Below are 10440 nucleotides of genomic sequence, written 5' to 3' on the forward strand. Positions count from 1 at the left end.
ACATGCCCAGCCTATTGGGATAACACATCCCAGATCCACACAAAAGAACAAACTGCCAGAGGAACTCAATGGGTCGGGCAGCACCTGTGGAGGGAGAGGAGCTGTTGACGCTTCTGGTGGAAACCTGCATCAGGACTGCCAGATCCATAATCTCTACCCAGAAGGATCCCCAAGAGGAACACAACCTTGTCGCAGATTGCGTGCCTCAATTACTCAGAGAGCTTCGTTGGCTGGAGTCAGGGCTTTATGCTTTGGCTCTTGGTAGGGTCACCTTTGCCTAACAGGTCAAAGGGTAGGGTAAAAGTGGTCCACCACTCCTCCAGGGTCGGGGGGTTCAGCTCAGGGCTAGCAACCCTGACCGGTAAAACAAAATTGTTACAGAAACAGCAATGAACAATCCTTCTACATCTGAGTGCAAAGGTATTCCTGACTCTCCACTTGGAGCTTGCATGACTGCCTGCTTTGGAAACAGATAGGAAGTTACTGACATGACGAAGGAAGCTCTGAGCACCACCAGAGATGGAGGACCTTCACTGCATGTGAACTGCCTACGGCACAACAGTAGTAAGTACCCAGAAGGACAAGTACAACAGGCGCATTGAAACATCGTTACCTACAATTCCCCATTCCATGGCTTGGAAGTATACAGCACTTCCATTTATTCAACTGCAGCAGGGTGTAAATCCTGTACAAGAGCATTGTGGGAATACCTTCGCCACGTCGACCGGAGTGGTGAAAGATAGCTCCTTCGCTGCCATCTTCTCATGGGAATTAGGGATAGATATTAAGTGCTTGCCAACGTAATTACTTATCCATTAAAATGCCTTAATGTCAACTACATTAGTAACTAATATCGTGTAGCGATGGGGAAAGACAGAGGGAGAAATTAAGAGCTGGACTGAAGGGAGACAGAGTAGTGAAAGAGAAACTATGTAAGAATATAGTTCCAATGTCTTCACTTAAGAAATAAGGCTTTTGACCTTTTTGTTTGCTAAAAAAGTCAAATAAAGTTACATTCACTTTACTTATGCATCATATTTATTTATTATCACTGGAATTTAGAAGAATGGGGAGGGAGGTATTCTCATTGAAACCCAACGACTGTTGAAAGGCCTAGATAGAGTGTGTGTGGAGAGGATGTTTTCTATAGTATGGGAGTCTAGGACTAGAGGGCTAGATAGAGTGGGTGTGGAGAGGATGTCTTCTGTAGCATGGGAGTCTAGGACTAGAGGACTAGATAGATTGCATGTGAAGAAGATGTTTTCTCTAGCATGGGAGTCTAGGACTAGAGGGCTAGATAAAGTGCGTGTGGAGAGGATGTTTTCTGTAGTATGGGAGTCTAGGACTAGAGAGTTCAGCCTCAGAATGAAGGGTACCCATTTAGAATGGAGATGAAGAGGAATTTCTTTAGCCCGAGGGTGGTGAATCTTTGGAATTCCTTGCCACAGACGGCTGTAGAGGCCAAGTCATTCAGTGTATTTAAAGCGGAGGTTGGTAGTTTCTTGATAAGTCAGGGTGTGAATGGTTAAGGGGAGAAAGCATAAGAATAGGGTTGAGAGGGAAAATGGTTCAGCCAAGATCAAATGCCAGACAAGCTCGATGGGCCAAATGGCCTAATTATGCTCCAATATGTACATCAAGACATACAACGGAATGTGTCATTTGTGTTAACAACCAACACAAGCTAAGAACGTGCTGGGGAATGTGCCACACCAACTTTTTAATCAATATGTCTGCTGCCCTACGTGGGACAATAGAACACTGGACTTTCTGTATGTGAATGTAAAGAACACATACAGTGCCTGTGGCCTTACCCCACAAGCCAGGTCTGATCACAACCTGGTCCTGCCAACAAGGACAAGGATTGTAAAGAGGTGGACTCAGGCACTGCAGGAATGCTTTGAGAAGACAGATTGGGATGTGTTATGTGAGCCACACAGGGAGGACATTAACAAAATGACTGATTGTATCACAGACTATATCAAACTCTGTGAGACACCATCATGCCAACCAGGACACTACACTGCTTCACCAACAACAAGCCCTGGATCACCAATGACCTGAAAGGACTTTTAAATACGAGGAAGAAAGCCTTCAGGTCTGGAGATGGACAAGTACTGGGGCGGTTACAGAATGAACTGAGGGTAAGCTGAGAGAGTGCAAAGAATCCTACAAGGGGAAGCTGGAGTACAAGCTCCAGCAGGATAGCATAAGGGGCGTGTGGTCGGGCATGAAGCAGATCACTGGCTTCAAGGTTAGGGGTAGGAAGATCGAGAGCTGCCTGGATAGGGCCAATGAATTGAACTTGTTTTTCAACAGGTTCAGCATGGGACCTCCTGCTGTCCCCTCCCGCACTTGCCCAAATAACACACACCCTCACTGCCTCCAAAGCCTTCTCCCTCCCCTCTTGTGAGGTCTTCATAGTCATAGCCATAGTCATACTTTATTGATCCCGGGGGAAATTGGTTTTCGTTACAGTTGCACCATAAATAATTAAATAGTAATAAAACCATAAATGGTTAAATAGTAATATGTAAATTATGCCAGGAAGTAAGTCCAGGACCAGTCTATTGGCTCAGGGTGTCTGACCCTCCAAGGGAGGAGTTGTAAAGTTTGATGGCCACAGGCAGGAATGACTTCCTATGACGCTCTGTGTTGCATCTCGGTGGAATGAGTCTCTGGCTGAATGTACTCCTGTGCCCAACCAGTACATTATGTAGTGGATGGGAGACATTGTCCAAGATGGCATGCAACTTGGACAGCATCCTCTTTTCAGACACCACCGTCAGAGAGTCCAGTTCCATCCCCACAACATCACTGGCCTTACGAATGAGTTTGTTGATTCTGTTGGTGTCTGCTACCCTCAACCTGCTGCCCCAGCACACAACAGCAAACATGATCGCACTGGCCACCACAGACTCGTAGAACATCCTCAGCATCATCCGGCAGATGTTAAAGGACCTCAGTCTCCTCAGGAAATAGAGACGGCTCTGACCCTTCTTGTAGACAGCCTCAGTGTTCTTTGACCAGTCCAGTTTATTGTCAATTCGTATCCTCAGGTATTTGTAATCCTCCACCATGTCCACACTGACCCCCTGGATGGAAACAGGGGTCACCGGTACCTTAGTTCTCCTCAAGTCTACCACCAGCTCCTTAGCCTTTTTCACATTAAGCTGCAGATAATTCTGCTCACACCATGTGACAAAGTTTCCTATCGTAGCCCTGTACTCAGCCTCATCTCCCTTGCTGATGCATCCAACTATGGCAGAGTCATCAGAAAACTTCTGAAGATGGCAAGACTCTGTGCAGTAGTTGAAGTCCGAGGTGTAAATGTTGAAGAGAAAGGGAGACAAGACAGTCCCCTGTGGAGCCCCAGTGCTGCTGATCACTTTGTCGGACACACAGTGTTGCAAGCACATGTACTGTGGTCTGCCTTGTGTTCCAAACCACCCAACTTTGGAGTGTCCTGCCTCCAAGGGGATGACCGCCCTCCCCTGCCTGACTGTGACTGCAGGTCAGGTTCAGAGACAGCTAGAGAGACCACATCATGGCAAGGCTGCTGGACTGGATGGTATCAGCCCCAGGGTGCTGAAGGCCTGTGTAAGTCAGCTCTCTGGTGTTTTGCAGCACCTTTACAATCTGAGTCTGAGTCAGGAAAGGATACCGGTGCTCTGGAAGACTTCCTTCTTGGTTCCTGTACCCAAGAAGGTGACTCCATCTAAATTTAATGACTACAGACCAATTGCCCTCACATCTCATGTGATGAACGTGCTGGAGAGGCTGGTCCTGACTTACCTTGGACCACAGGTGGAATCTTCATTGGACCCTCTACAGTTTGCCTACCAACCTCATGTGGGAGTGGATGATGCCATCATCTACGTATTGCAGAGAGCTCACTCACACCGGGATGATATGAGTGGTGTTGTGAGCATCATAATTTTTTTTTCTCTAGTGCATTCAATACAATCCAGCCTCTTCTTCTGAGCACAAAGCTGCAAACAATGGGCGTAGACAAATCCACTATCTCCTGGATTACTGACTACCTGACAGATAGACCCCAGTTTGTACAGCTGGGTAGTTCTCTGTCTGAGATGGTGGTGAGTGTTACTGGAGCCTCACAAGGGACTGTCCTGTCTCTGTTTCTGTTCACACTGTACACCCCAGACTTTCAGTACAACTCTGTGTCTCATCACCTGCAGACATCTCTGATGACTCTGCGGAGGTTGGGTGTATCAGAGATGGGCAGGAGTCCGAGTACAAAGGACTGGCGGACAAGTTTGTGGAGTAGTGTGGGAGAAATCATCTGCTCCAGGTCAGGCAGCATCTACGGAAATGAATAAACAGTCGACGTTTCGGGCCGAGACCCTTCATCAGGACTGGAAAGGAAGGGGAAAGACGCCAGAATAGGGAGAGTGGAAATAGGATGGCTAAGGTGATAGGTGAAACCTGGTGGGTGGGAAAGGTAAAGCGCTGCAGAGGCAGGAATTGCGCAATTTATTCTCAGAATCAGAATCAGGTTTAATATAACCCGCATATATCGTGAAACAAACAAGGGAAAATCAACAGATGCTGTAAATCCGAGCAACACACACAAAAATGCTGGAGAAACCCTCCAGCCAGGTCCTGCGGAAGGGTTTCAGCCCAAAACGTCGACTGTACTCTCTTCTATAAACGCTGCCTGGCTTGCTGAGTTCCTCCAGCACTTTGTGTGTGCCATGAAATTTGTCTTTATGGCAGCAATACAATGCAATGCATAACAACACAGAAAAAACCCTCTAATTACAGCAAGTAAAATAGTTAAATTAAATAAGTAGTGCAAAAATAGAAATAAAAAAAAATAGGTAGCGTTCATGGCTTCAATGTCCATTCGGAAATCGGGCGATAGAAGCGAAGAAGTTGTTCCTGAATCATTTGATGTGTGCCTTCCCTGATGGTAACAAGGAGAAGAGGGCATGTCCTAGGTAGGTGGGGATCCTTAGCGATGGATGGCACCTTTTGGGGGCATCAGTCCTAGATGCAGGTTAATTCTGTGGAATTCACCCCTCCTGACTCCAGGCGTCTCTTTTCTAAGTTTGTACATTTGTTTGATAATTGCACTGTAGCATCTACTGTGAAGATTGGAGTCGCCTGGAGAGAGGAGTTGGGCATTGAATTATCTGAAGCTGCCTGGGATAAGTGTTTGTCTATGATACAGGCTTGCTCTGTTAACCGCAGGCACCAACTGATCCAGTTTAAAGTTGTCCACCGTCTCCATTACTCTAAACTTAGATTGCACGGGATTTACCCTTCTGTCTCGCCAAGGGACGGAAGCCATGTTGTCACACACCTTTTGGTTTTGCCCATTACTGACTGGATTTTGGTCCAAAATATTCGACTGGTACTCAAAGGCCTATAAAAGATCCTTCCCCTTGGAAGCTGGTCTCGCTATATTTTGCTGCTCGCAATCTACTATTTGTTTCCCTGCAGCCATACAACAGTCTCTGATGCTGGGGATGATTGTTGCCAAAAGACTTATCTTGAGGGAATAGAAATCACCTTCTCCCCCTTCCTTTCGGAGATGGATGGCTGATATGATCTCAGTCACACAGATGGAGAAACTTAGGTTCTTGAGAACCAATACAATTAAAACATTTTTGGCTATCTGGGATCCATTTCTTGCCTACTTGGACGAGGCCGGGGGCAGATGAGCAATTTCCCCCCAGCTGATTTCTCAGGGCCCTCATTTGAGATTTAATGTTTAGTATTTTTGAGCACTTTGTACAATAGGCATCCCTCTAATGTTATGTCTTTTTTTTTTGCTTATTTCTTTTTTATACGTGTTGGTATGTTTTTGTGGATTTCATTGTTTTTTTGAAAATTTTGAAAATAAAGTATTTTTTTAAAAATTCAGTGGAATTCACTTTATAATATAAATTGCGTTTGGTATTACTGAGTTTCCTACATTTATCATCTAAAGAGATGGATGTATTTCCAGCCAGAAAAAAAAAGTTTTAAAAAACAGGTGCTTAGTAGTGGGTTGCCCAGTTAAAAAATATATACTGTATTTAACTGGTACATTGTGCTTGGCACCGTCTGCAACAAATAGATAGGCGGAAGAATTAGTTTACAGGTCTCTGTGGCGCAATCGGTTAGCGCGTTCGGCTGTTAACCGAAAGGTTGGTGGTTCGAGCCCACCCAGGGACGCAAATTTAATTTTACGCAGCCCTGTATTTGGAGTTATTTAGTAGATTAATTGTGCCTGTTCGTTTGTTTTGCTTAAAACTTGCGCCATATACTTGACTTTAGTTTTAAGCATTTTGCTGTAGTCAAAGTAAAATAGGAAGCCCTGCTTTCGCTTCCCCAGGATCATTCAAAACCAAAATGCACATATGTGTATTTTAAAAATATATACATATGCAACTTCTTTCACTTTTATGTCATAAATGCAAGAGGCTGTTTATTCCTCTCCATAGATGCTGATTGACCTGCTGAATCGCTCCAGCATATTGTGTGTTCTTATTTATCTTCATGCTTTTTTTTCCAAATCCAAAATATGTAAATATATTCCTTTGAAATATAATCATTTTCATCCTGGTCTTTACGATTGACAATATATGTATTACATTAATATGTTTTGCAAATTAATAGTAAAACTATTTGTTTGAAATCGGGGTCCAGGAACAGGCCGTTCGGCCCACAATGTTGTGCTAAACCACGCCGAGACCCTTCATGCATCTTCTAGTTGTGAATTCGCTGTATCAAAACTCTGTTGTTTCCTCTCTGCGTTGCTTCTTGCCCCGTGAGGTGACTTTATTTCTCAGTACTTTGTCATGTCCTACACAGGAAAGATCTCGTTAAACTAGGAGCCCCACTTTATATTAATAGAAAATGTATCTTTTTTCCCCAACTAATCTTTGCATTTCATGTGTTTCACTGCCTGACTTCCTTACGCTCACTTATGTATTCAGAGTTATACATACTGCATCGCAAAACTGACAAGGCTGTGCGGTTACGGCCCAGTGCGAGAGAGTGACACTGAAGCGCATCAACAGTCCACTGATTTTCAATTAGAACTATGCCGAAATAAAGAAAAAATAATAAACGCTAGGCCAACAGGATTGTTAACTAGAATTTACAAACTAAAGCTAATGCCGATTCGGAAGTAGTAGCTTAATATCAAACAAAAACCGCCTCTTAACAATGCCGGTCTCTAAATGGTAGTCTTCTTTCCCGGAACCAGAACAACGACCAGAACATAGAACAGTACAGCACAGTCCATTCGGCCCATTATGTTGTGCCGACCCGCTAAGAAGTAAATTTTCAAAACCCATACTACACAAAGTCCATATCGCTCCATCTTCCCCATATTCTGTTCATGTGCCTATCCAAACGTCTTTTAAAAGCTTCTAATGTATTTGCGTCTACCACTATACCAGGCAGCGCATTCCAGGCATCAATGACTCTTATCCCTCACATCCCCTTTGAACCTACCCCCTCTCACCTTCAATGCATGCCCTCTGGTATTCCGACATTTCAACCCTGGGGAACAGATACTCCCTGTCTACAATATCCCTGTCTCTCATAATCTTATAAACCTCTATCAGATCTCCCCTCAGCCTCCGCTGCTCCGGAGAAAACAACCCAAATTTACCCAGCCTCTCATGATAACAAATGCCCTCTAAACCAGTCAGTATCCTGGTAAAGCCACACCCCTAGATATTGGATTATTGGATAAATGCTTTAGATTTTTGAGCAAAGAATGGTTTTGAAATGAATATTTTAAAAATATTTTGGAGACTTAAAAAAAATCCCCAGGTACATTTTAAAATAGGATTTAGTATCGTTGTTTGTCACTGGAATGACAACGATACGTATCGCCCAAAGGCGTGGGAGAGGTCAATGTATATTTTTGATTTACTGGTTTCTAAGCTAGGAGCTAGGTTTGTCACCGAACATGTTGAAACTACTTCGAAGAAATATATTTCCATATAAAATAATTAAATTAACACAATGTTGACTCAGAAGTTTGTTCCACAAACCGAAAGAACGCTCCTTGTGGGGTGCCGAAATAGCTCAGTTGGGAGAGCGTTAGACTGAAGATCTAAAGGTCCCTGGTTCAATCCCGGGTTTCGGCAGATATTTTGTTGCTGTTCATTACATTCGCTAATAAATCATGTGCAGCAGAATCCGCTTTATTATCACTGGCTTGTGTCGTGAAATTTGTTAAATTAGCATCAGCAGTTCAATGCAATACATAACACAGGAAGAAAAAAATAAAAAAAAGAAAATCAATTACAGTAAGTATATCTATGTTGAATAGATTAAAATAGTGCAAAAACAGAAATAATATACTTTTTACAAAGTGTTCACGGATTCAAAGTGTCCATTTAGGAATCTTATGGCAGAGGGGAAGAATCGCTGAGTGTGTGCCTTCAGGCTTCTGTACCTCCTCCCTGATGAGAAGACATAGTCATTGTCATACTTTATTGATCCCGGAGGAAATTGGTTTTCGTTACAGTTGCACCATAAATAATAAATAGTAATAAACCATAAATAGTTAAATAGTAAAAAGTAAATTATGCCAGGAAATAAGTCCAGGACCAGCCTATTAGCTCAGGGTGTCTGACCCTCCAAGGGAAGTTTAATGGCCACAGGCAGGAATGACTTCCTATGACGCTCAGTGTTGCATCTCGGTGGAATGAGTCTCTGGCTGAATGTACTCCTGTGCCCACCCAGTACATTATGTAGTGGATGGGAGACATTGACCAAGATGGCATGTAACTTGGACAGCATCCAAGAGGGCATGTCCTGGGTGATGAGGGTCATGAATGTCGCCTTTCTAAGGCACGCTCCTTGAAGATGTTTTAGGTACTCCGGAGGCTAGTACCCAAGAAAGGAGCTGACTAATTTTGCAATTTTCTGTACCTTCTTTCGGTCCTGTGCTGTCGCACCCACCCCCCATACCGGACAGTGATGCAGTCTCCAAGGTACATCTATAGAAGTTTCCGAGTGTTTTAGTTGACAGAGATTGTCTGCCTGGCATCAGTGTTCTCATGACCAGGGCTTGTGATATGCACCGGCTGCTCGTATGACCATCCCCCGCCTGATCCCACGGCTTCACGTGGCCCTGATCAAGAGGGGTGAGGGGGGCTAGGCAGGTGCTACACCTTGCCCAAGGGTGACCTGCAGACAATCGGAGGGAAGAGCACGTTCCACCTCATTTGGTGGAAACGTATCGCCCTCCCACCCACCACCTGTTTTAACCCATCAATGTTATTATCTGAAATTTAAATCGGAACAGGAAACAGATGGAAAATGTAACTGGAACAGAAGTATGAATTGTTCCCACCAAAAAAAATAACGTAGTGAAATAAAAGGAGAATCCACCGATAGTGCCGAAACCCGGGATTGAACCAGGGACCTTTAGATCTTCAGTCTAACGCTCTCCCAACTGAGCTATTTCGGCTGATGACAAATACGTATTTGAAATTTGTGGTAGAGTATCTAGACTGTTCGACTGTGTTGGCAATCTTAGTTTTTTTTCGGTTTTTCCTCATGTAATTGCCTATCCTGATAAAATGCCACCTGTCCTGCAACACAGCCTCAAACTACAGGTAGAGGCCATTTTATCCACGTTGCCCCTGCTACTCCTTGAAGATAATCGTCCCGCTTTCCTCTCCTTTCCCAATCGAAATATCTCAAGTGCAGAATATTTTATTGAGTTCATAAACCGGACGCAAATAAACATAAAATGTAAAGGAGAAGGCAACACATTATACAGGAGAGGCTGGAGTACGTGGAGAGAAAATGAACTGGTAGCGGGTCGGGCAGTTTCAGTGGAGGGAAATGGTCAGCTGGCGATCAATCTAGAGTCGTATACTGCATACATACTTTGATAATAAATGTAGTTTGGAGGAGTCGTCGAGAGTAGGCGAAACAAGCTATTTGAGAGGGCAAGAAAGGATTAATAATGTGCCCTCCAACAAAATGCACACCCGCGCTGCCGAAACCCGGGATTGAACCAGGGACCTTTAGATCTTCAGTCTAACGCTCTCCCAACTGAGCTATTTCGGCCGGTGAAAGGGAACGATGCAGCCCCTCCGGACTATACTAGCTCCTCTGGAGTGAATTCCCAACTTCATCGTACTCTAGGATTCTTTTTATTCCTTTTCTTCTCAGACAATGATACAATTTATCTCTGGATGTGTGCGCAGCCATCATTACGACAGAGAAAGTACTCCGGAAGCTGAATAGTCTAAAGGTCGATAAATCTCCCAGACCAGATGGAATGCACCGGCGTGTTCTGAAGGAAGTAGCTGTGGAGGTTGCGGAGGCATTAGCAATGATCTTTCGAAAGTCAATAGATTCTGGCGTGGTTCCGGAGGAGTGGAAGATTGCAAATGTCACTCCGCTATTTAAGAAGGGGGCAAGGAAGCAAAAGGAAATTATAGACCTGTTAGC

At 44.2% G+C, this 10440-nt stretch overlaps 4 non-coding genes across 4 annotated transcripts; 2 read left to right on the forward strand and 2 right to left on the reverse strand.

The window, feature by feature from the left end:
* The first annotated feature begins 6109 nt into the window (after positions 1 to 6109).
* Positions 6110 to 6183, forward strand: trnan-guu (transfer RNA asparagine (anticodon GUU)). Its single transcript has one exon. It is a non-coding gene; the product is annotated as a tRNA-Asn (tRNA).
* A 1858-nt stretch (positions 6184 to 8041) lies between these two features.
* trnaf-gaa (transfer RNA phenylalanine (anticodon GAA)) lies at positions 8042 to 8114 on the forward strand. The gene has a single exon. It is a non-coding gene; the product is annotated as a tRNA-Phe (tRNA).
* A 1258-nt stretch (positions 8115 to 9372) lies between these two features.
* On the reverse strand, positions 9373 to 9445 carry trnaf-gaa (transfer RNA phenylalanine (anticodon GAA)). The gene has a single exon. It is a non-coding gene; the product is annotated as a tRNA-Phe (tRNA).
* Positions 9446 to 9980: 535 nt separating this feature from the next.
* trnaf-gaa (transfer RNA phenylalanine (anticodon GAA)) lies at positions 9981 to 10053 on the reverse strand. Its single transcript has one exon. It is a non-coding gene; the product is annotated as a tRNA-Phe (tRNA).
* Positions 10054 to 10440: the final 387 nt, after the last annotated feature.

The sequence above is a fragment of the Mobula birostris genome, chromosome 16, assembly GCF_030028105.1.
Source record: "Mobula birostris isolate sMobBir1 chromosome 16, sMobBir1.hap1, whole genome shotgun sequence".
In the NCBI taxonomy this organism is placed as follows: domain Eukaryota; kingdom Metazoa; phylum Chordata; class Chondrichthyes; order Myliobatiformes; family Myliobatidae; genus Mobula; species Mobula birostris.